Raw genomic sequence first — 25,488 nt, 5'->3', positions numbered from 1 at the left:
ATTTTCTAATAAGTTAGAAAGTAACCTAAGACTTACAAGCATACTATTTACTATTAGATAGTAAGGGAATAATGCCTTGTAATATAGCTACGACAAATCCAAATTCCGAAGAATGGTTAGAGGCCATAAAATCCAAAATAGACTCCATGTTTGAAAATCATGTTTAAAACTTGATTAATTTGCATGAAGGGTGAAAGACCCATCGATCACAAATAAGTTTTCAAGGAGAAAACTAAAAAATGTGGAAATGTATATGCATACATAGCTAGATTGGTTGAAAAAGATATAATTAAATTCACAGAGTTGATTTTAATAAAACCTATTCACCAATCAGAATGCTCAAGTCTTTTCGTGGTTATTCTAGCAAAATTGCATATATGAAATATGGCAAAATAGATACCAAAACCGCCTTCCTAAAATAGGATTTTGGAAGTGACTATGAAAATAGTTTAAGGGTTTTGAAAATCTAAATAATGCTAGATTTGAAAGCAAGCTCAAGAAATCCATTATGGGATTGAAGGAAGCATTGCATAAAGAAATTAAAACGTGTTTTCTTATAAAGTTAATAAAAGGATTGACTTAGGGAGAAACATAGAAATTCTTGTGGATAAGAAGTTTAGTGGGAGCAAGAGTCAATCTTGTAAGGTCCAACAAGAAGTTTACGAACTCTCTTGTAAATTAACTATCAAATGCTAAATGCTTAGATTTGAAAGTATTTTCGACAATGGACCAAGCGAAAGACGATACTTAGTACATATTGGGAATTAAGAACTATTGCGTAGACTTAATAAAATGTTTGAACGAGTAAAGGAATTTACCGTATTAAACATGAATTGAAGGACTTAAAAGGCTTTCAACCCGTATGTATAAAACTAAGTAACTGTTTGAACTAAGTATAGGCTAGGCTAAATACTAAGTCAAACAAGAAAGACTCTAGTAGAGACTTTCAACCGTATCACATAGCAAACAGTTTAGCAAGACTCAGTGGAACTGGATGAGCTAAAATGTCACATGGATGGAGTAAGATTGAGAATCATTCTACAAAAATAAATCCATCATGTACACTTACTTGTTTAGAGCATGTGAAGTACGTATATAGTACCTAAGCAATAGATTATTAGATTATGGTCAAGAACATCCATAGCACTTGGATAAGTAAGTGGATGAGTTATTGACTAAAGGAAACAAATACAATTTGAGTATTGATGTTGCAAGCACAAACCTTTACAAGGATGAGATCCTTAACAAGGAAGCCATTTGTAAGCACGAAGTAAGAAGCGTCGTGGCTTGAGAATGGTAACATGGATGTGCATCCATGTGTAGTGTGCGGAAATTTAAGGTAAATTTCCATTATCACAAGTGATTAGGGTATCCCAAATCGTTGTGAGTCATTTGGAGTGAAACCCAAGCAAAGCATCATTAGGAAGTCTACTAAAATATTTGTTGAGAATATTGTTGCTTTAAAGGCAATAATAAGGAAGATGTTAAATGGAAAGTTCGTTGTTGAACATTGATGATTGTAGGTTGTCAAGTTGAAGATCTCAATCATGAAAATGAATGGGAGCCATCACTTGGACAATAAATCCTAAATCACAGATAATCCATAATACTCTCAAATTTTATCATCTTATTATGAAAGTGATCAATAATAAAGATGCTAAGATTTGCAAAGTAATTATAACTAAACCTATGCAATAAGTGAACGACAACATTCATAATTGCACGAAAGAAATCAAGCATATTAAATATGGGTGTGATTTCTATAAATGTTTTATGAAGAGTGTTACTCATAAAACATTTAGAAAAACTATTTATCATAAGATGAACCGTTCAGGTTTTGGAGTAATTTAATGCAATTTTATCACTCCGATTCTATTTAATTGTGGTTTAGAATTAAATTATAAGTCCATTCGATTTTGAGAATATTTAAAATAGGGTACCAAGACAAGTCTTGGATAAAAAAAAACACCTATTAAGTGAACATTGAATATTTTAATCGAAAAGTATCCCTAATCAAGGTCATTTAAATGATGGACGATTAATGACCGCTTGAGATTAGTATGTAGTTTGATTTATAGCACCGTTTCTTGTGCTACAAGGACATGATTGTCATGAATCATTTGCGAAAGTATTGGTTTAGAACCATACTAGATCGACCTATGAGAATACTTTAAGAGATTTAAAAATTGTCATAAGTATATATCTCATTATGGCTATCGGAACCTCTTTCCTCGACCATGAGTATTGTGAGTTCTCTTGTTGAGTACTAGTCCGTTTTGATGTTAGTCACACATCTGCCGTACATGGAGATTATAACGGCAACACTGAGGCGGCTAGGTCCTCTTAGTAAAAGAAGCTACATTACAAGACTGGGAATGTCCCCCTACTAAAAATAGGGAAGATGTCTTTGTTGTTTACAAGGCCTCTCGAAGAGCGAGACTGTAAAAATACATGGCAGTGCTCGGATGGTTTTTAGCAATCATCTGTTTGTTGACAGTCGGACTCGGATTTCGAGAAACACTTCTGGATGTAATAAGGATGACGAATAAATCTTACCTTATAGTTCATGAAGAGACATTAAGTGACATAGGAAAAAGGCTATACACTAAAAGCGCACTTGTCCGGAATGGTGTCCTTCGAATAAGTGTATTATTCCGATAGAGAGTTCGAAGCTGTTGAAAAGCTATTTACTCAGTAAGTTCAAGTGATCGGAATGCCAAGGTGGAGGCCGCTTCCGATCAGTAATATTAATGCGGCGCGCCATGTTGGCGGCCACCAAGTGGCAGCGTGCCATGTTGGCATTGCAATGTGGAAACGGGCCGCGGACCTGGGTAACGGGTATTGAAAGCGGGCCGAAGGATGGCGGCTCAACCGAACCCAACTTGGGGCTCAAGGTTCGGTGCCACATGGTTAGCTCAGAATGCATTTGAGTTGCCTTGGGGAGCAAGTGAGGAAATGGTCCTCACCTAACCATGTGACACTTGTTACTTTGTTATTCCTTGGTTTATTTAACTAAGGATTGAATTCAACATTCTTTCTATGTGGGATCTTTTTGTGAAAAAATCCCACATTGAAAGATGAGTGAAATTCACAAGGAAGCACTCCTTATAAATAGCCAAGGTATACCTTGGGATTGTTCACTTGAGTAAGAGCTCAATTAGGCATCTCCACATGAGAGAAAACCTATAAGCTCATAAATTACTTGGGTAGTCTTTTTGGTCTGACTTGGCTAACCTCCTAGCATTAGACCGGTCGGGTCGAGTTGCGGGTGGACTTTCGTTGGAAGTCCTTGCCATTTTTAACACCTCAGCAAGGAATACTCAATCCCTGCATGAGAGCCATACGGGCAGCAAGTTCGTCCATTCAGGCCCACAGATGATTGGGTCAGCCCCATATGTGCCTCAGATGCTATATGGGCAGTATGCTCCACTCTATATGCAGTCGACCCTCTTTGGAGGACAGGCGACATACAACGTCTAACCCTTAGACTAGCAGCTCAGGCTGCTCAAACTTAATGAACAAACTTCTGCGTTCACTAGGGAGATAACCGAGGTGGCACAGTCGGCCAATGTTAAGAATGTTTTGGTTGGTGTCTACGATCGTACCATTAACCCAGAAGATCACCTCATGGCCTACACCAACCTCATGCCTGCAGGGGTTGGATGATGCCATGTGGTGCAGATGTTTCCCGGTAAAATTGTAGGGCATAACCCAACAATGGTTTGGTAACTTGCCAGCCGAATGTATTGATAGCTTCAAGAGGCTTGCCTTTTTGTTTGCTTCAAACTTCTCGATGAACATCCCTACCATGAAAACAAGTCTCGACTTGAGCATCACCCGGTAGGGAGTGAGAGAATGACTTCGCTCCTACGTCAGGCATTTCAATCTGGTGAGAATCCAGGTTCAAGGGCTGTTTGACGAAGTTGCCTATACAGACTTTTTCAAAGTTCTGAAGGACGGGTCAACCTTTAAGTTTGACCTCGTTAAGAAGAGGTTTTTTTACCCTCCAAGAGGCACTAATGGAGGCGGAAAGCTTTATACAAGCAACCGACCTCTACATGTCCAGCAATCAGTCAGACTCTAAGAAGTCTGACAAACAAAAGAAGAGTCGGTCTGCTCAGTCGGCTCACAAAGCTAAACAGGGCAAAAAGAGAAAAGTGGTTTGGGCGGTTGACAACTCTGATCAACTGTCCCAGAAGAAAAAGAAGGAATTCAAACTGTACGTTCCTAGGTACGAGTTTAATAAAGACTGCTACTCCATCCTCATGAAGATAAAGGACTGGGTGACTATTAAGAAACCCGCGGCCATGAAGGGTTTCGCCAAAAATCAAAACAAAAATAAATATTGCCATTTCAATGATGACATTGGCCATGACACCAATGACTACTACAGCCTCAAGCGGATGTTAGATCGTTTGGCTGATCAGGGGGTGTTAAAGTCTTACATCCTCAAGTCTAAGGTCTTCTTGAAGAAAAACTCAGGACAGTCGTCCAAAAAGACTGCTCAGCCTACTAGTAGATCGGACACTAACAAAGATTCGTTCTACACCATAGCAGGCGGTTTTGCCGGAGGGGGCCCTACCACCCAGGGCACCAAGGACCATATGAGGAAAATGGATGTTAACTACGCTGAGGAAGGTCAGGCGTCTACTAGCACATTCCCGGAGGTCGTCATCACTGAAAGAGACCGGGGAAATGTCTGCCGGCCGCATGATGACCCTATGGTTATCGAATGCAAAGTGGCCAACCAGCTAGTTGGCCGCATCCTAATTGACACTGGTAGCGCGTCTGACATCATCAGCTACAAGTGCCTATCCAAGCTGAGGTACAAGGTGGACACCATGTGTGACGTCTCCTACCCTCTTGTATGTTTTGGGGAGGAGTTGTGCACCCAGTCAAATGGATAGACCTACCCATCCGACTTGGAGATAAGGGAAAAGGGCGCCATATGGTCGTCTGATTTTTGGTGGTTGAAGAGCTGACCACCTTCAACCTTATTATAGGTCGTCCCACTCTAAACGAGGGCAAGGCCGTCATTATCTCCACTCTTATGCTGCTAAAATATGAAAGGGATTATGACTCTGTTGGCTCTCTGAACGGGGATCAAAAGATGGCTAGAGAGTGTTACCTCTCAGACATCAATCCCACGGTTGCAGCAGTCGGACAGGGGAAGGAGCCAATATACCTTACAAGGATCCTGATCCAGCCCCTACAGCCGCCAAGAAAAGAAAACCTGATCTGCTGGTCGCGGTGAAGAAGGAGAAGCAATAGAAATCACTGACCAGGGAACGGTCAAATAAACTCCTTCCCCAGTCGACTGGTGATCACATTGATATTCCTTTGGATGATAGTCATCCAGAGCGAACTGTTAAGGTGGGGACGGTTGCATTTGCAAAATTAGGTGCAGAGTTGCACCTTCTACTGTAAGAATTCAAAGACATCTTTGCCTTTGTAGTGGAAGAGAGGCCAGGCATCAGCCTGGATCTCGCTGTCCACAAGCTCGCCGTGGATCTAAAGAAGAAGCTCATCAGGCAAAAGAAAAGAAATCACGGCGAGGAGAGAAGTCAGGCGACAGCTGCCGAGGTTAAAAAGGTGTTAGACGCTGGGTTCATTCGGCCATGTAACTTCCCTGATTGGGCTGTAAACATTATGCTTGTAAAGAAGTCGAATGGCACCTTGCACATGTGTGTAGCACTACTAAAATTTGGTCAAATTGCGACCGTTTTTTTTATGACCGTCATTAAAACGGTCGCAAAATATAAAATATGCGACAGATTTTGACACAGTCGCAAATTTGCGACCGTTTCTAAGGCGGTCATAGATTTGCGACCGCATTTTTCCTATTAAACGGTCTCAAAGGTATTTTTATCATTTTTGAAAAATAAAATTCATGTGAAAAATAAAACTAAACTAAAACAATATTATTTGCGACCGCCAAGCGGTTGCAAATTACGAGAATTGCCACCGTTTTTGAAACGGTCGCAAAAGGGTAAAATTTTTTTTTAAAATAAAAGGTATAAAATGAGTGCCGAACTCACCCTAACCCTAATATTAATGAACCGCCTCCATCTCTCCTATTTCCTTACTACCTCTTCCTTTTCCTTTCTCTCTCTTCTCACGGTTTTCCTCCTCCTCCCTAATCTGCTCTCTATCTTCTCTTTTTCTTTCTTTTCTCTTTCCTTTTTTTCCTTTCTCTTTCTCTAAATTTTCTCTTATTCTCCCTCCCGTACTCTTTCCTCTTCTACTTCTCTTTCTCTTTCCTTAGGATTTTCGCTCTATGTTTCTTTGTTTCTTCTTCATTCTATTTTTTTGTAGGATTTCTGTCAATTAATGAAATGTGGTGTTGTATTTTCGTCAAAGTTTGGTATTAATGGTCAAATTCGACCATAAAAAATCTAGATCTGGAGTTTTTTATGGTCGAATTTGACCATACTAAAGAGGAAGAAGTTTTGTGAAAGGTATGTGTTTCTTCTCTCAATTTTTATTATATTTTTGTTTATTTTCAGATTTTGTTGTTTTATTTTGTTCTCTAATTTCCATGATTGTTCGTTTTTTTCCGATTTTTGTTTGTGCTTTTGTTGGAGTTTTGGTTCGATTTTTGTTTGTGTTTTTGTTTGAGTTTTGGTTTGAATTTTTGTTGATTTTGTTCTAATAGTGGTTCGATTTTTGTCGAAATTGTGTGATTGTTGTTCGAAATTTTGTGGGATTTTTTTTAGGTTTCATTTTTGTGAGTTGAATTTTTGTTCAAATTTTGCTTAATGTTTATGGGTTTGATTTGTGTTCGTACTTTTTGTTGATTTTTTATTTAATTTTTGTGCATTTTATTTGTGGGTTAAATTGTTTTGATTAATTTATGTTGCTGTTTTGTTTCGATTTTTGGTTTGATTTTTGTAAATTTGTTCGAAATTATATGGGTCGTTTTTGTTGGTTTAATCGGTTGTTTTTGTTGGTTAAATTTCTGGGTTAATTTTTTTGATAAATTTATGTTTTGTTTTTTATAAAACTTTTAGCCGCTTATGACGGTCGCTAATTTCAAGATTTGCGACTGTTTCATAAAGCGGTCGCAATTATTAATATTTGCAACTGTTAAACTGTCGTAATATTTGCAACAGTCGTTGAAAATAGTAAAAACGGTCGTAAAAAATCTGCGACCGTAAAACTGTCGTAATATTGTTTTTTTGCGACCAAGAGAATAATGACCACCATGTTACAACCGTTGACGGTCGCTATTATTTTTTGCGACCGTTTTTGCTATTTTCTATTACAGTTTGAGGCGGTCGCAATTTGGCCGAATTTTAGTAGTGTAGATTACATTGACTTGAACAAGGCATGTCCAAAGGACAGTTACTCACTTCCAAAGATCCACAGTCAGGTCAATTTTACAGCTAGGCATGCCTTAATGAGTTTTATGGATGCCTACTCAGGCTTCCATCAGATTCCCCTGTGGAAAAAAGATCAAGAGAAGACGACATTCGTTAGTGATCAGGGATTAATCTATTATACTGTGATGCCGTTTGGCTTGAAGAATGCGCCTGCTACTTTCCAACAGATGATTTATATTGTCTTCATTAATCAGATTGGGAAGAATGTAGAGGCATACGTCGATGACATGATAGTCAAATCCAAGCAACAGATGGATCACCTAGCTAACCTTTGAGAAACCTACACCACACTCAGGCAGCACAAGGTCATGCTCAATCCCAACAAGTGTGTATTTGGTGTTGGGTCTGGGAAGTTTCTCGGATTTTTAATTGATCAAAGGGGGATAGAGGCCAACCTAGAGAAGATTCAGGCAGGGATTGACATGAAGTCACCCGCACTATAAAGGAAGTTCAAAAACTTACCAGTTGTCTAGCGGCATTGGGTAGATTCCTTAGCCGGTCAGGTGACAAGTGCCTTTATTTCTTCCAAGCGATCAGAAAGAAGACAAGGTTTAAATAGGGGGATGATGCTGAGGGGCCTTTCAGAAATTAAAATAACATTTACACTCTTTGCCAAGGCTTGTTAGTCCTCTGCCCAAAGAGACGCTTTACATGTACTTAGTCGTTTTAGATCTTGCCCTCAGTGATGTTCTCCTTGCTGAGAGAGACGACATTCAGCTCCTGGTCTATTTCATTAGCCATGGACTCAGAAATGCTGGACTACGGTACCCCATGGTTGAAAAATTTGGCCTTGCTCTTTACATGGCTGTCAAGAAGTTGAAACCTTACTTCCTGTCACATCCAGTTGTAGTCTACACAGACCAAACCTCTCAAGCGGCCAATGACAACCTTGGAGTCATCCGGTAGAGTGCTCAAATGGGCTATTGAAATGCAAAGTCTTGAAATCACTTTTGAACCAAGAAAGGCAGTGAAAGGTCAGGCGTTCGCTAACTTCATTGTCGAAATGACAAGGCAGCTTACACCGGATAATACTGATCAGGTTTGGAAAGTGAATGTAAACGGGGGCTCTACCATAAACGGTTGTGGTGCAGGCGTTATCTATCAGTCTCCTGAGGGGGACAAGTATGAGTATGCACTACGGTTCAAGTTCCTGGCCTCAAATAATGAGGCAGAGTATGAAGCCCTGCTAGCCGGGATCCGTATGTGTAAGGCAGAAGAGGCAACCAAAATTGACGCTTACTCTAATTCACAGTTGGTAGTTAGCCAATACCATGGTGACTATGAGGCCACCCATCCGGTCATGATCAAATACCTTCATGCGGTCAAAATTGAAGCTGGGACACTTGAAGAATGTCATCTGAATCAAGTGCCCAGGTCTAAGAACAATCAGGTGGATGCTCTGTCAATGTTGGCATCTTTCGCCTCTTGTGATATGCCTCGGTCAATCTTCTGGGAAGTAATGGAAAAACGAAGTATTGTTGAAGAAGAGTCCATTGGAGTACTTGACCGAAGCTTTACCTGGATGGATGACATCTTGGCATAATTGCAAGAAGACACGCTGCCTGATTCACAACATGAAGCGGCTTTTATGAAAAAACGTGCTGCAAACTTCGAGATGCGAAATGGAGAACTCTTCAAGACGGGCTTTTTAAAGCCTCTATTTATGTGTGTTACCCCAGAAAAGGGGCAGGAAGTTCTCGAATAATTGCATGCCGGATATTGCGCCTCCCATATAGGCGGTAGATCACTCGTAGTCAGGGCCAGACGACAGGGATATTTCTGGCCCACTTTTGAGTCAAATGCCATGGAGATGGTAAAAAAATATGACAAGTGCCAAAGGTTTGGCAAGCTAATCCATCGTTCGGCAACTTACCCGATGACAATCCATAGCCCGGTTCCGTTTGCTAAATGGGGCATAGACATTCTAGGTCCATATACGCCTGTTGATAGGTGGGAAACGGTACATCCTCGTGGCTGTGGATTACTTCATCAAGTGGGTGGAGGCAGAGGCGGTCAAAAACGTCAAGACAAAGGATGTCCCCCTCTTTCATTAGGAAGAACATCATCACCCGGTTTGGGGTACCTATGTTTATGATTTTTGACAATGGCCCTCAGTTTGAGGTGCCACAGCTCAAGAATTGGTTGGGAGATCAAGGGATCTCACATTGTTTTGCATCACTCGGCCGACCCTAAGAAAACGGCCAAGTTGAAGCCTTCAACAAACTCATCTCAAATGGCATAAAAAAGAAAATAGAAAGGGTTGGTGGCTTATGGGCAGAAGAATTAATTCATGTCCTATGGGCCATCCAGACAACTGAAAAAGGGGCAACCGGTCAAACTATGTTTCTCATGGTATACGGTGCTGAAGTCGTCTTGTCCATCGAGTATTATGAGCCGACTCTCCGAGTTTTGCTATACGATGAAGAGGCAAACTAGGAGGCCATACGGCTAGCATTGGACGCACTCTCGGAACGCAGGCGTAATGTCGCCTTGCGTCATGAGATTTACCGTCTGAGAATGACAAGAGCCTATAACAAGAGAGTACACAAATGGCCTCTGAAAGTGGGGGACTTTGTGTTACTGAAAATAGAGGCAACTGGTAGGGCCAATGAGCAGGGCAAGAGACGGCACCTATGAAAAAGTAAAAGGCGGCACCTACCGCCTGGAAACTCCAGACGGCAGCCGGTTGCCCAGAATTTAGAATGTAGACAACTTTTAAAAGTACAACTTCTAAGACTTGTGAATTTTTGTAAATGAAAAGCTTATCAATGGAAAGTTGCTTTTTATTTTCAATATGATTATTTATTGCTTTATATAAATGTGTATTATGTCTCAAGCGCCGTCTGTGCAATGTTCAGACGACATATTCTTTTACCAAATATAAGGTAAGTCTGAAAACTTAGTAGCTAAACAACCGTCTTAAGAAGATAACATGAAGCTAATGGCCAGATAATATTAAAATTTATAAATCCGTCTGCTCCAACATGAGTGTGGCGTCCAACGACGCCCATGCAGATGAATTCATTGCAGAGACCATCTCCCACTGAGGTGGCACATTGCTCTATAAACTTATACAGCCGGCCAAGATTGACGGACTAATTGGTCAACTCATAGTCATTTGACCTAAATCTAAAAGGAACTCAACCGGATCTGGGAGAACTGTGTCTCCAAATATCAGTCGGTGAGCGATGAAGTTCTAACTTAGATTATTTCTTGAAATTATGCATTTCCAAAAAGTCCTCCCAATGGGGCAAAAAGACATCGAGTGTATAATTGGATTGCCAATGTGGGGGGTGCCAATTGATTGCATGAAAAGCCACCGGTTCAAACCGGTGGCAAAAATGGTTATTGGCACCGGTTAACCGGTGCCAAAAGTTCCCAAAAAATTATTTTTTTTTATTTTTTTGTCTTTTTTCACTTAAAAATAAATCGACTAAAATAAATAAGAACATCAAAATATAAATCGAATATCAATCAATATAATCGAAAATTTACAATATATAATAAAAAAAAATTTACAATATAGATCAATAAAATAGTTCAATTACAACATATAAATAAAAAAAATTACAATAAAAAAAAATTACAATATAAATAAAAAAAAATTACAATATAAATAAAAAAAATAAACCCTATACATATCTAAATCAATATTCTTGCAACTTGATTCTTTGATTTAAGATCTAAATCAATATACCTGCACCAATTAAAAAAAAAATCGATTAATATAATTAAGCTTTGAAAAAAAAACCAGAAATTCAAGCCTAGAAATTCAAACCCAGAAATTCAATCCCAAAAATTGAAACCCACAAAAAAAAAAAAACCAGAAATTCAGACCCAGGAAAAAAAAAATAAAACAGAATTTTTTATAATCGAATTGAAATCGATAAAAAACAAAACCAGAAATTGAAAAAAAATTAGAATCGAAAAAAAAAAATCTATTAAAATCGAATAAAAAAACTTGAAATCGAAAAAAAAAAAAAATCAAAATCGAAAAAAAAAAATTAAAATTGAAATCGAAAAAAAAAACCCAGAAATCGAAAAGAAAAAATCAAAATCGAAAAAAAAAAATCAAAATTGAAATCGGAAAAAAAAACGCAGAAATCGAAAAAAGAAATCGATTAAGAAAGATAATAACCAACTCTATAAGGATAAAAAATCGAAATCAAAAAAAAAAAATCAAATTTCAAAACCAGAACTCGAAAAAAAAAACCAGAAATTGAAATTGAAGGAGAACGGTCTTGGTGGTGGGGGAACGGTGTTGCATGTGTTCGTGGTGGTCTTCGAATGAAAGAGAAGGAGACGTGGTGGTCTTCGTGGTGGACACGAGGGAGAAGGAGACGTGGTAGAAGGAGTAGATCTAGATGAGAAAGAGAAGGAGGAGATGAGAAAAACAGGGTGAGCAAGAAGGAAAGAGGAGGAGAGGAGAGAGAAAGAGGAGCGACTGAGAGAGAAAGAGAGATAGGGTTGGGGGGTTTTAAGGGGCGGGTTTTTTTTTAATAATAAAAGGAATCGGTTCACTTTGAACCGGTGGGCTATGTGTTTTTGCCACCGGTTTGAAGTGAACCGGTGCCATCATAACTGGTTCATTTACCCGCCCATTTTTTAGCCTATTTTTGCCACTGGTTTGGACTGAACCGGTGGCAATTAGGGGGTGCCTTTTTGATTTTTTCTACCAGTGAATATAACTACTCAGGCCGCTTGGGCTTATGGTGAATAGGACGACTGTGTACTTGGTTTGGGGCAATCACTACTGTGATTGATTGACTTAGGAATATGTCATACACTTTAAAGTATCAAAAGTTCCCAAATCAATCAATCAAGACTTGAAACCAACCACACAGCCGCCTAAGGGAAAAGCACAGCTGTCTGCTGTTAATAAGTTAGGAAAAAACTCACATATATGTAAAAATTGAAAATTGAAACAAACTAAACAAAACCGACTCAGTCGGCACTTTCATAAAATAAACCCGACCAAAACAGTCGGGGGAAAAATTGTGATATCGGATCCACATCCGGTAAAATAAAAAAATCATTAATTCATACAAATACTCGGCGCGCAGGCCGAAAAAGTAGACGTCCTAATACTAATAAAGCTTGAAGTCACTGGGGTGTAGACGGGTGGACCTGACCATTTTCTTCAGGCGCGGGAACAGCGGAGTCTTTGGGAATGTCCTCTTGGGGCTCTTGCTCTTTCTCTTCTCTGCCTGCAACCTGAGCCGGCTCCTCTTCATCTTCCTTACTGGCCCATGCATCAAAAGTTCCAAGCTCTAGCTTGCTTTCTTCCCTGGCAGTAATGACTTCATCAGGATAGTGATAATCCAAGGCCCAGATGTCATACTCCTGCCCCGGATGTAAATCCTCCCAGGCCATCTTAATACGGTCTGTGCAGTCAGACACGTTCACTTCAACGATCCGGTCCTGCTCGGCATCCAACGTTACTTTGAAATTCGTCTGGGCTTGGGCCGCCTCATTCTTCAAGCGGTTGACGTCTGCCCGGAGATCAGTGTTCTCCTTGTTAACCCCCTCAAGAGTCTTGAGGTCTTCCTAAGCATTTTTTAGCTCAGCCTCGAAGGCGAAGGCCTTCTTCTTGGCGGTCTCCAGCTCAGTTGTCAAACGCCTGATGTTTTCCACCTGCATAAGTTCAAACGCTTTAGTCTCAAGATCATTTCTTGTAGTTTGATATTTATCAACGTCTTCGGAGTCTCTCGCTGCTTTATTTGCTCGCTTTACCTCATTCTGATTGCTGGTTCATGGCCTCTTCAACCCGTCAACTCTCAGCATAGCCTATGTGACACAAACGGTGTGTTAAGAATGCAAGCGGAAATGTACTTAAAGAAATTAAATTAAAATGTCATACCTCAGACAAGAGGGCCATAATCCCTTCAAGGTTAAACGTCTCTATGTCAGGTATGGCGTCCTTCTCCTTCTTGGGGATGGCCCTAAGCATAGACTTAGCATACTGCTGCACATCCGGCCACCAGGGGGAATCTACATCATAATAAAGATTGGGTGAGACAGCTATATAGGCGGCACCTATCTGCTGACGGCCGCCTGACAAACGTTCAGATGTTTGTTGAGAGTGTGATTTCACTCGCATGGGCCAGGGAGGCTCAAACGGGGATTTTAAAGGGCTAGCCATACCTTCGATAATCTGCAGGTTGTCGTCACCTACATTCTCCGCAGAGCTGCGTGTAGCCTTGGGTTGCTCGCCTCCTTTAGGCACAGCCTCAGCACCTAGCTTCTTTCCTAGGTCTATCCCTAGACAAAGCCCTTTAGGCTGATGCTTTTCCCCCCGATGCTCAGGCGGCCCTTCCCAAGCGGAAGTTCAGGAGCCTTCTAAGTAGACGACACTTTATGAGACTTAGCGGAGCTATTAAACTCATCCTAAGGCTTCCGCTTGAACATCTTTGTGTAGGAACGAGGAGCACCCTTGCCTCCATCCTGAAACACAAAACGAGACATTAAGTATGCAACTAGAAAAAGGCCGCCTCTAGTTGAAAATAAAAAAAAAATTTACAAGGTAGTAGGGTCAAGCAGTGTAAACCTTTCCCCTGGCTGCCAGCTCAACCCTTTGCTTCTCCATCTTATCCTTGCGGATTTGGGCTGCAGATTGGTCCTCAGAAACCATTTCTCTACCCTTTTCTGCAAAGAAACCTCCTGTCAGTACAAAAAAGACAAAAACGACACAAAAGCAGTACAAACGGCGCAATAATTGCCGGGTGTATATGAAACGTACGTCTACTAAACATAGTTCTAAGGCCACAGGCGGAAAAGAACGCCTCGTCTCTCAACCACTCGTGCTTGGGTATCCGGTCTTTGGCACCGATATGAGTTCCCTGATTCAGAGGGGTTCATTGGTTAGTTTGAAGAAGCCTAACTCAATGATTTTCTCAAAGTCCTCATCCGGAATCTGGGGGAGGACGCACTTTTGACCCAGCTACTCAGGTTTTCTGTTGTACCAGTGGTATTCGTGGTTTTCTCGCCACTTGGGGGCAGAAACCAGAAAAAACCGCTCTTTCCAAGTATCCCACTTAGACAGTTTATCTAAGGTCATTTGGTATTTGGGGTACATGGTCTAAGTATACTACGCTCGCTAGTCGCCTAGGATGCGGCTGAGATAGTGTAGGTGTGCAAAAGCTTCCCAGTTGGGGTGAAGTCCTTGCCATTCATAGGCGGCAATGTAGCCCATAATGTTGACCTAGGAGTTTAGGGTCAACTGCCACACACCTAGGCCATATCCACTAACAAAGCCTTTATTGCGTTGTGGAGAGGGAAGTGGAGACCGGCTAAGAAAGCCGCCTCATAACAGCCGAAATAGCAGTCGGTGTTTCTTTGCTCGTCCTCCCAGGCGATGGTGCCCAACTTAGGCAGAACCCGAATGTTGTATCCTTCACCAAAAGGACGTATAAGTTTGAAGTTCTCCAAGCCCTTCTCCATCGCAGCTCCATCTTTGGCTAATACATGGATCTCAGCCGGGTTATTTTCGTCCTTCCATTTCTTACACTCTTTCTCTTCGCTGTTGTAGACACCTTAAAATGTCTCCCCGAAACCAAACCCGATGATGAACAACCTTTCACCGCCATTATTTCTAGGGTTAAGTATTTAATCTCGAGAATGCTTAAAGTCCATGTTAAATCAAACTCAGTTCACAAAATAGTCAACGGATCAATCCTAATGTTTAGTCTAAGCATAGTCCAATTTGTATTTTGGCCTGAACTTTATTTAATTCATTTCATATGGGTTTATTTATTTATCCCAATTAATGAATAATAAACCTAAATAGCCCGAAATTGTGAAACGGCACTTGAAAATGCTGAGCGTAATTAGGTTAAAAATGAATTTGGACGCAAATATGGAAAAAATCTACATCGTGTCACAGGGCCACGTGCCACGCCACGGTGGAAATTGCCGCATCGTTGCATTTTCTGCCGTCTCACGGTACATGTGCCGTGTCACGGCAACCATTGAGTAGGGTTTTATCTTTTTAGGGTTCCGTGTGTTCCCTCTACTCATTTTCTCTATAAATACGACCCTCATTTCTGCAGTTCGGGGCATCAAAGAATCTCTATTCTCTCTTCTATGCTCTAGCCTAAACACTAGTCTATCTTATTCTTCCACAATACTTCCCCTAAGCACTCCAAAGAGTCCGTACTTTACCCGAGGTTCCATTCTTAAACTAAGGCGTGAAAGTTACTAGGGAATCTTCCAAATTCAACATGTTCAAGCACAGATGCTATGCTAGCATGTCCTACTCTAGCGTTTGCAAATAAAAGCTTGCTAAACATGCAAAAAATATAAGCTCTCCTACGGTATACATGGTATAACTCAGAGACAGGACGATTGAAATATAAATTTGCAAGCTTTTCTAAATCTAACTTGTTACCACACACAATTTTATTTAAATCTGGATCTTTTTGATTTATATGACGCTCAAAATCCTGGTAATAATATTCACGCAGAGTAGGCATTGCAACGAGAACTCTAGCAGGGAAGCCAAATATAGCACCAAATTCCTCCGGCAGAGGACATATTTCATCATAATGGAAGTTGAAACAATGGGTTTCCGGACTCCAATAATCTAAGGCCGCTCTCAGAAACTCATGTTCAATTGCTACATGCCTTGACGCCAATAAACCTCTGACATGGAACAATTCTAGCTCTCTTTCCTCTGCATTGGTAAAAGAATATGACTAGTCATGCAATGTATTATCAAAATTCTGAGACATTATTATTGAAATATGAAATTTTAGTTATTTTATGTTTTGTAATTATGCATATCACGAATTAACTGGTCGTAATTTATAGCAAAAATAGTCAAGAAATGCAAAAAAATTATCCTATCCCACGCGCAAACACACTGATGCACTATTTGTGCGTCGCAACACGGTAAAGTACACCCTGTCACGGGACAAATTGACGTGAAGTGGCAACATCTACCGTGACACAGCACTGGCCACGTGTCACGGTGGTTACGCGTCAACAATTTTTTATCCTCCGGATTTTTCTTTTATTTTTCCTTAACCGTTTATCCTTTAGGCTCTTTTTTCCGAGAGTTTTATTCCTAATAAAATTCTCCCTTTATTTTATTTTTACTTTTATTTTTATTTTCAGGGAATTTGTAGAACTTGTCCCACGATCTTATTTTTGAAAGTTGTAAAACTTCTCTCATTTTTTTATTTCTTTTTATTTTTTGGGAAGTTGTAAAACTTGCCCCATTTTTTATTTTTGTTTTTATTTTCTTTTTATTTTTGTGGAAGTTGTAAAAATTGTCCCACTTTTTTTATTTTTGGGGAAGTTGTAAAACTTGTCCCATTTTTTCTTATTTCTTTTTATGATTTTTCCATTTCTTTTTTTGTAATTTTTTTCCTTTTGGAAGGAAGTCGGTACCCTCTACTTACAAAAGCTAACGGTTTTTTTTTTTTGGTCACGTGGCTGGGCGCCGTGCCACGGTACTGTTTGCCGTGACACGGTGTTGTACACCATCACACACAAATAGCACACACTAACATACACACACTAATAAATAGATAATCACACACAAATAGCACATAATAACATACACACTAAATGAAAAAATAAAGTGTCAAATACAGAGTGTGTGAATAACATGTACAAGAGTGAGTCATGGTACAAAAGTAGTGTCAATGTACATAATAAAACCCTCGGTCAAAAATCTCCAAATCCAGAAGAACTAGGATCAGTGTCATCACGAGACTGCGAGTAAGGGAATGGCGGACTAAAAAGACCCTCCATCATCCGAGTACGAGGAGTAGTGTCCCTACTAGTCCCTATAACTCCAATAGAAGATATAGTCAAGGCAGGTCCTGTCCAGCTGGTAAACAGCGTAGGCTGACTCCAAGATGTAGGCATCGTCGGTGGAGGCATCGTCCCAGACAATGGAACCAAAAATAAGCCCTTATCCACAAGAGTAATGATCGACCTAAACTTAGGCTGTGAAGGCTAGAATGGCCGGGAAGATGGAGGACGCTGCCACTGGGCCTGAAAGTGCTGGAATGGCTGAGATGATTGAGGCTGCTGGGTCTGAGAGTGCTGGAATGGCTGGGAAAATAGAGGACGCTGACATTGAGTCTAAAACTCCTGAAATGGCCGAGAAGACTAGGGCTACTGCCACTGGGTCTGAGAATGCCGACGAACCTCAGGGTATTTATGCGGTGACTAGGCTCCCCCTCGTTCGAGACTCTATGCTTCGAGGGCGAGCGAGACCTCCGTCGCCTCCGTCGTTCCTGAAGGACACAAAATGAAAAAAATATCAGTAGTGAGATAAAACAAAAGGTAAACATGGGAAAACAGGTGAATATACCTCTTGAACATCGTCTAACCACTCTGACAACTCGCACCGCGTCGTAGCTTGATGACGCAATGGTTTAGAGCATCAACTAGCTTCATTATGCCCATCATATCTGAGTGCGTGACCTGAACGCAAAAAAAAAATCAGTAATAAGCAATATTAAGAAGAATGAAAGCTTTGTTAGAAAGCTTACCGTCTCGAACTCATCAGGCAGGGACTCCTGCGCCTGTCCAAAACCCTCTGGTGCATCAGCAATATGCTCCACAACTATACCAATCGGCCCCGGGTAACGGACGGATTGAGGCGGGATCTCGACCTTCTCCCTACGACGAGCTGTTGCCTAAAACATGATCGAATAATCAGGTTATTCGACGGTTTAAGCAGGAATTACCATAAAAAATTCTCAAAAAATCAAAACCTTAGGAAGACGGGGTGGAGGAGCCAAGTAAGGAAGCAAGTCCTGAGATTAATCACCGTCCATTCTCACAAGCTCTTGCCAAGAAAACTGATAGCGCTCTCCTCTGTTCAGTAGCTCCTCTAACAAGCGTGAGTGCAACATCGACTCAGGCGGAGGCAATGGCACCACAAAACAATCAACGCTCTGTTGACGGACTACACGCTCTCCGAGTTACCAAACAAGACGTTATGTACCAAAGAAGACGGTACGACACGCCAAGCGCTCCAAAGCCTTGGGATGTTCAGTCAAGCCAGCCCAAGGCCGATACTGGATCTTGACCGGGACCTGAAAACCATAAAAGAATGCAGTGAATGCCGAAAAGTAACATTAAAGTGAAAGAAATACATTGTGAAGTCGATCCTTACGCCAACAGTAGAAGTACCCTGACGCAGCAACCCTCGTAGACTCGGTACTGACTCCACTCGTGACTTGCCCCCCTCACGCCAGCTGGCACTGATAGGAAAGTCGTGGACTGCTCCGCGACACCGTCGAGGGGCTAATCCTGGAAAGTACTCATAGAACCACAACTACAACAAGAATAATATTTAAGTACATGAGCCAAACTGGTAAAAGCAATACACGAAGAAAAAGGATCGTCGCCTCTACGGCTCTCCAAAGACCATAGACAATGATAGGGGCCTGATCGTTCAGCTGTCCGTGGCCATGACGCAGCGACGAGAGCAGATCAACATACCCTACACTAGCCCAACTAAAGGATCCTATCTCAGCGATCCTGGTCAGAGACGGTAGGTAACAAACGAGCGCGCGAGAACTCCTATCATGAGAAAGAGTCCCGGAAATAAGGATCAAGATGAAGATCCGTACTCGCTGCTCAGGCGTCGTCTGAGCAATATTAAAACCATGAACGAGAATAGAATTCGACTCTGATCGCCCACTCCGAGGACCACCCTGAGATATAGTGAACGACTAGGCCTAACAAGTCCAATGCCTCACTCGTCCCCTAAGTGAGGTCAAGAATCTGCTGAACGGGCCGATCGGTGACACGCAAGCCGCTGATCATGCTGAAATCAAGAGGAGTCACCGTCATCTCCCCCCAAGCGAAGTAGAAAGTGTTGGTAGTATCCCAAAAATACTCCAACAATGCTCGGACGACTATTGAACCACAGCCTCGAGGGCTACGAAATCCCACAACTGTTGAATAAAAATTTCCTAAACTAGTAGACTCCCATAATGCGTTGGTGATAGGATCTCCTGTGATGACCCCGTATAGCCGGGGAATCAAGTCTCCAGCTCCGGAACCATGATGGCGAAGTACACCATCGACCAATCCGGTAAGCGGATGGTGAGAAATATGGTTCTCACGACAGAAAACTAACTCGTCTGGTGTCCACGAGGGTGGAGTTCACCTACCCCTGCTCGTAGAGGGGCAAGGCTCGGTCTCCAAGGCATCATCTATGTCCTCAGGAATCAAGGGAGTCTCCTCTCTGAAAGCCTAACGCCGGCCACGAGTAGAAATATCTCGATCTCGTTGTCTAGGCGTGCTATTATGTTAAAATAAAAGATAAAAATCTTAATACTTAGCATCATTTACTAAGTTATTTAGTTCTTTATTCAAAACAGCATTAATAGCCACCTCAAGTCGCATTTCCCATTATGCGCTAAATTTTTAGCTCAAGGCTAAAAATTAGCAAAACAATAAAATCATTTCTAGTATTTAGTTTCTCCATGACAAACTAATACTACAGTTCTCCTAATTGCATGATACTATGTTCTCCATGACAATGTAGTACATGCACAAAAAAACAGAGCATGTTCGAAATTGCACAAAAAAATAGATCGGCACATCATAGCATGTTTTACAAGATCTACAACAATTGTATCATCATTTCAAGTGCAAAAAATAACAAAGAACAACAAGAACACCATTTCACGCACAAAGTAGTACCAAAAATGGTGATTTGCTCATTTTCATACAAACTTGGTCTTAAATTGCTCACAAACCAATATACAAGCGAATTCATGGCAAGAATTTCGACATAGAATCTCAAAATCAAAAACCCCTAATTTGATTTTTTAAGGGTTTCATGCAAGAATGGCTCATTTACAGCAAAATTTGAGACAAAAGGCAAGGAAACTTACATAGATCCTTATAAAGATTCGAAAATAAGGAAGCTAGCAAGAAATTTGAGTGAATTTAATGGAGAATTGAGTGAGAAAGGCTCGAAAATGCTGGTGGGAGTGGCGGAGAACACGAGCAGCAGCACCAAAATGAAATGAGGAAGAAAGAATGTGAAATTTTGAATTTATGGGCAAAACAAAACACCGTGACACGACGTAATGTCCCATTTCACAGTATTCGTTGCCGAGTAACGGTGCAAATCCTCGTGACGCGGCAAAACAGTTGGTCAACGACGCGAAATTCGAGCACACGTGATTGCTGCAGCAAAAAAGGAGCTCCGTGTCACGAAAATACATACCGCGTGACGACAAGTATTCCCGTGTCACGGCGCCTAGCCACGTGACACGGTGTTGATGCGTGGTCTGCAATTCTAGGAGTTTGCCAGCGAACAATTCCTGGCAGCTTTACCGTGTCACGGCAACCGCCCACGTGGCACGTTGCATGCATGTGACCTGCACGCCGCAGGAATTTTTTATTCCTGGAATATTACAGGAACCTTTGACCAGTTTGAATTATTTTCGCAACTTCGTGATAGTTATTTTTCCACCAAAAAACTCGTGAGGAATCCTAATTGATATTTAAATGTTACCAAAATTACCATTTACCCCTACCAAGCTTCAAAGTCATATTTCAAGCACCTAATACGGTAGGATAGTCGACTTGAAGGTCGGCCCACGTTCGGGGACAAGCGAACCATTTACGGCCCACGTTCGGGTACAAGCTAACCATCTATGGCCCAAGAGAACCATCTACAACCCACGTTCGGGGACAAGCGAACCATCTACAGCCCACGTTCGGGGACAAGCGAACCATATACGGCCCATGTTCAGGGACAATCAAACCATCATCATTTTTTTAGTGATCATCTCCCAAGCGAAGACGATTCATTGCGCAAGGTTCTCGATACACAGAGACTTGCAATCTCATCATCAAATAAGTTTTTCCTCGAGCATGGAAAATTGTCGGTCGTTGCCACCTCTCAAGGTGAAGAATTCATCGATTATATCATCTGTCAATTTTCCTCAAGCATGGAAAGTATCACAACAAACATCATCTGGTGGATTTCTTCAAGCAAAGAAAGCTACCAAACTCTATCCCTTTACTGTTTTATCTATGGAACTAACGCTTTTCTGTAGGTAACGGCGTATACAGAGTGATTTAGGATCGCAAACGTCTTAAATCATTCTTTGTCCTAATCGACTACTTTGACTATCGTTTTTGAAACTAACGTTTCTACAAACACAATCAAAGTGGGGGCTTCTATAAACACCTAAAAATGTCTCCCCGAAACCAAACCCGATGATGAACAACCTTTCACCACCATCATTGGTCGGGTTAAGTATTTAATCCCGGGAATGCCTAAAGTCCATGTTCAATCAAACTTAGTTCAACAAATAGTCAATGGATCTGTCCTAATGTTTAGTTAAAGCATAGTCCAATTTGTATTTTGGCATGAACTTTTTTCAATTCATTTCATATGATTTATTAATTTAGCCCAATTAATGAATAATAAACCTAAATAGCCCGAAATTGTGAAACGACACTTGATAATGCTGAGCGTAATTAGGTTAAAAATGAATTTAGACGCAAATATGGAAAAAATGTACACCGTGTCATGGGGCCGCGTGCCACGCCACGGTGGAAATTGCCGCATCGCGGCATTTTCTGGCGTGTCACGGTACATGTGCCGTGTCATGGCAACCACTGCCGTGTCATGGTGCCCAAAAAGTAGGGTTTTATCTTTCTAGGGTTCCGTGTGTTCCTTCTACTCATTTTCTTTATAAATACGACCCTCATTTCTGCAGTTCGGGGCATCAAAGAATCTCTAATCTCTCTTCTATGCTCTAGCCTAAACACTAGCCTATCTTATTCTTCCACAATACTTCCCCTAAGCACTCCAAGGAGTCCGTACTTTACCCGAGGTTCCATTCTTAAACTAAGGCGTGAAAGTTACTATTTGAGGGTTTGGCCCCAAATCAACTCTATTTAATTTAATTTTAATTATTTTTTTTATTGATTTCCTTGAAGTTACTAACGCGTTTATTATTTTATAGCTGCAAGCAAATAAAATCAAAGTAAGAATCATGTTCCTTTTATTTTTATTATTTTTCTAACAATTTTTATTATGTTTGTCATATATTCATTATTGGATTATTGTTTAATTGCTTCTAATATTAATGTTGATTTTATTATATTTGTTGATTACTATATTGCATGTTTAAAGGGAATATGTCATTGAAAATCACGCCTAATAAGATAATTTGGACGACCGGTTTAGATTCCTTTTTAATCTTGTTATTAATGAAAGTGATCACTAATATTTAGAATTATGTGTTGCATTAATATTCAACCAATTTATCCTAATAATAGTTTGGAGCGAATTAAATCTTTGTTTGCATGCCTTTGAGATCGCAGGAATCACTTTTCACAATAAGAATCGAGTAGAGGCCAATACGGGCGAATGTGACTCCATGACTCACTTCGTACCATCATCCCCGATCATACTTTCTTGGTTCCGAACCATATGGAGTTAGTAAGCTCATGGATTATGAATGGGGTGTAACCTTCACGGGTCAATCGTTGTTGCCTATCGTTGTCCCTTTATTCGTGGTTGCCTTTTATGATCCGTGAACGGTTTCAAGTTCCTTAAAAAACTTGTTGGCGGCTCCCTACTTTCCTTGTCCCTAATCGTTGTTCCTAATCGTATTATGTCAATTCCCACTTCCTATGAGTGCCATATATATTCATAACATGCTTAAGGTAGGTGCACTTCAAACAACGACTACAGTTGTCCTCAAGCGAGGGAAGGTCGTCCTCGCTGCTATCACAGATGGAGGTGGCCTCACCCCCCGTCTCTCTTAGAGGCGGCCTCCTCATTTATTGAACCAGATATGGAGGTGGCTTCCTCATCATTTCTGGAGCCAAACATAGAGGCGGCCTCTTTACCGTCTCTTTATTCTAACTCCTCACAGATTGAATCACTTTGGGGTTGAGGGTGCGCCCCGCAAGAGATCCTTTTCTCTCCTTAGTCAACTTCTTGGTCAACCGACATATCATCCCCCTCAACCGGTGTGACCTCGTCAGACGGTACTTCCAACGTGCCATCTCTCCTTTTCCTTCTTTGGGCAGCTTGTTTAACTCGAGCCAATGTGTCCTGCACAGACATAGAGACGGTCGGATTTGGAGATGTACAAAGCTGCTCCATACACCTAGAGCTGGCAGCCCCAGTCCTATAATCAATCGTACCAGGAGACCGGCTGACTACTGTTCTAGGATATGCCGTGTGTGATGGTGGTGAATCCATTTATTGCAAGATATATACACAAACGGAAAATGTATAAAAGAGCTGAGAGGGGGAGAGGCAGTACCTTAAGAATGTATTTGACTCTGAAAGGTGTCAAGTGTTGGCCGGCTGTCACAAGCGGGCGCGAAGTCAGCTGTTTGTGATTAACACAGGCGGTTATCAGAAAATCTTGACTTTCTCTCTATAGACTGTTTTGGAAACGTCCAAAATGAGGAGGGTAAAAGTCTTATTTATAGAGGGGTAAATTCAGGGGCATCCCTATAATTTCCCCAGAAGGTGAAAAATTAAAACTGATCACCCAATGGCTGAGTGACAAGTGTCATAGATGCCATATGGCATTCTACGTCACATCTGTGAGGGGAAAATATTTTGGATAAAAATTACCCATGCCACATGTTCCAATCAATAGGCGACACGTGTTTGCCTTGGAATAGTCCAAAGTGGACCAATAGTAAATAAATTTACTTTCCCTTGAGCGGATAGCGGGAATCGAACCCGCATCTTCTCCTTGGCAAAGAGAAATTTTACCATTTGACTATATCCGCATTTTTTCCTTCGTGAGAAAGAATATGTCCCTGTATATACATAGATATATATTATATGTCTCGATGATATTTGTGTAGAGTCGGACCAGATACTCTCTTCAAGTCGATTCCGATTAAATTCTTAATTTATTTATTTGATTCACTTCATTGAATTTGAAGCAATTTCGGTTTGACCCCTCCCTCTAATTTTGTTGTTTTCATTATTACGTGGCGCTCCAAATGCCTGGGAGAAAAGACGGCCTTCAAGGCCCAAATCCCGAGAAAGCCGCAATGCGGCGCAACCTAATCGTCTTAGGTCTCCGTGACTTAATCAAGAGCACAAGTCCCAAGGACCCTATAAATAGGGAGATTCCTCCCATTTTGGGGACACGTTCATTTATTACATCATACCTACATTCTCTTACATCAGAGAAATCACCTGATCTCGGAATCCAAGAAGATCTCACTTTTACTTTTCCGCACCTTTTACTCTTCTCCGTACACGTTCTAACTTGATCATCGGAGGCGGAGCTCCTACCACCCGGAGTCTCCGTTATTTCGCAGGTACAGACAGAAGACCAGACTTAATGACGTAACTCTCCCGAGTGACCAGAAAAACCCCAAAACATCTTTGATAAATGCCTTAGTCGTTATCACGATGGCGGTAATTCCTTAGAGTTTCCTATATCGTGTTTTAAAAAGGATAAAATAGGTATTTTAAAAGAAAGAAATTTCTATGGTGTTACACCATTCCATACAAACAAGAATGTTACAAGTTTGAACAATGCAACTCACATCGGGTTAAAAAACTAACTTTCAAATCCCCTAATGGGAGCAACACCTTACCATAAACAAGTGAATTTAGAATTGAAGGGCTTTACGAGTTCTAGCACAACTACCTTAGCATAAGCATATCCTAAATTAAAACTATATACTAAAATAATCACCAGATTTATTCTAGAATTACACGTGTCACGTTTACATTAAAAAATTTCCCGCCAAAAACTTTTTAATTTTTTTATTATTTTCCTTGGAAAATAAAAATATAATTGATGAAAAAAACATACAGCCTTTTTCCAAAAAAAAATAAAAAAAAAAAGGAATATATAGCCTAATAATAGAACAATAACAACAAATTTAAATAAGGACATTCTGTGAGAAACTACCTAATAAAGCCTAAATTTTGTGAGAAACTATCTAACAAAAAAAAATGTTGTAAGAAACAACCTAATAAAAGATAATATATTGTAATATACTACCTTTGACCGAAATTCCACCGTTGACTTAATTTTAGGATGTTGGTCCACCTTAGAACACCCCCAAAACCATCGTGAGGGTTGGTTTTCAAGGTGGTAAGATTATTTTCGGG

The sequence above is a fragment of the Chenopodium album genome, chromosome 14 (assembly GCF_948465745.1).
Source record: "Chenopodium album chromosome 14, dcCheAlbu1.1, whole genome shotgun sequence".
NCBI classification, from domain to species: domain Eukaryota; kingdom Viridiplantae; phylum Streptophyta; class Magnoliopsida; order Caryophyllales; family Amaranthaceae; genus Chenopodium; species Chenopodium album.
Note: the sequence above shows the minus strand (reverse complement) of the source record.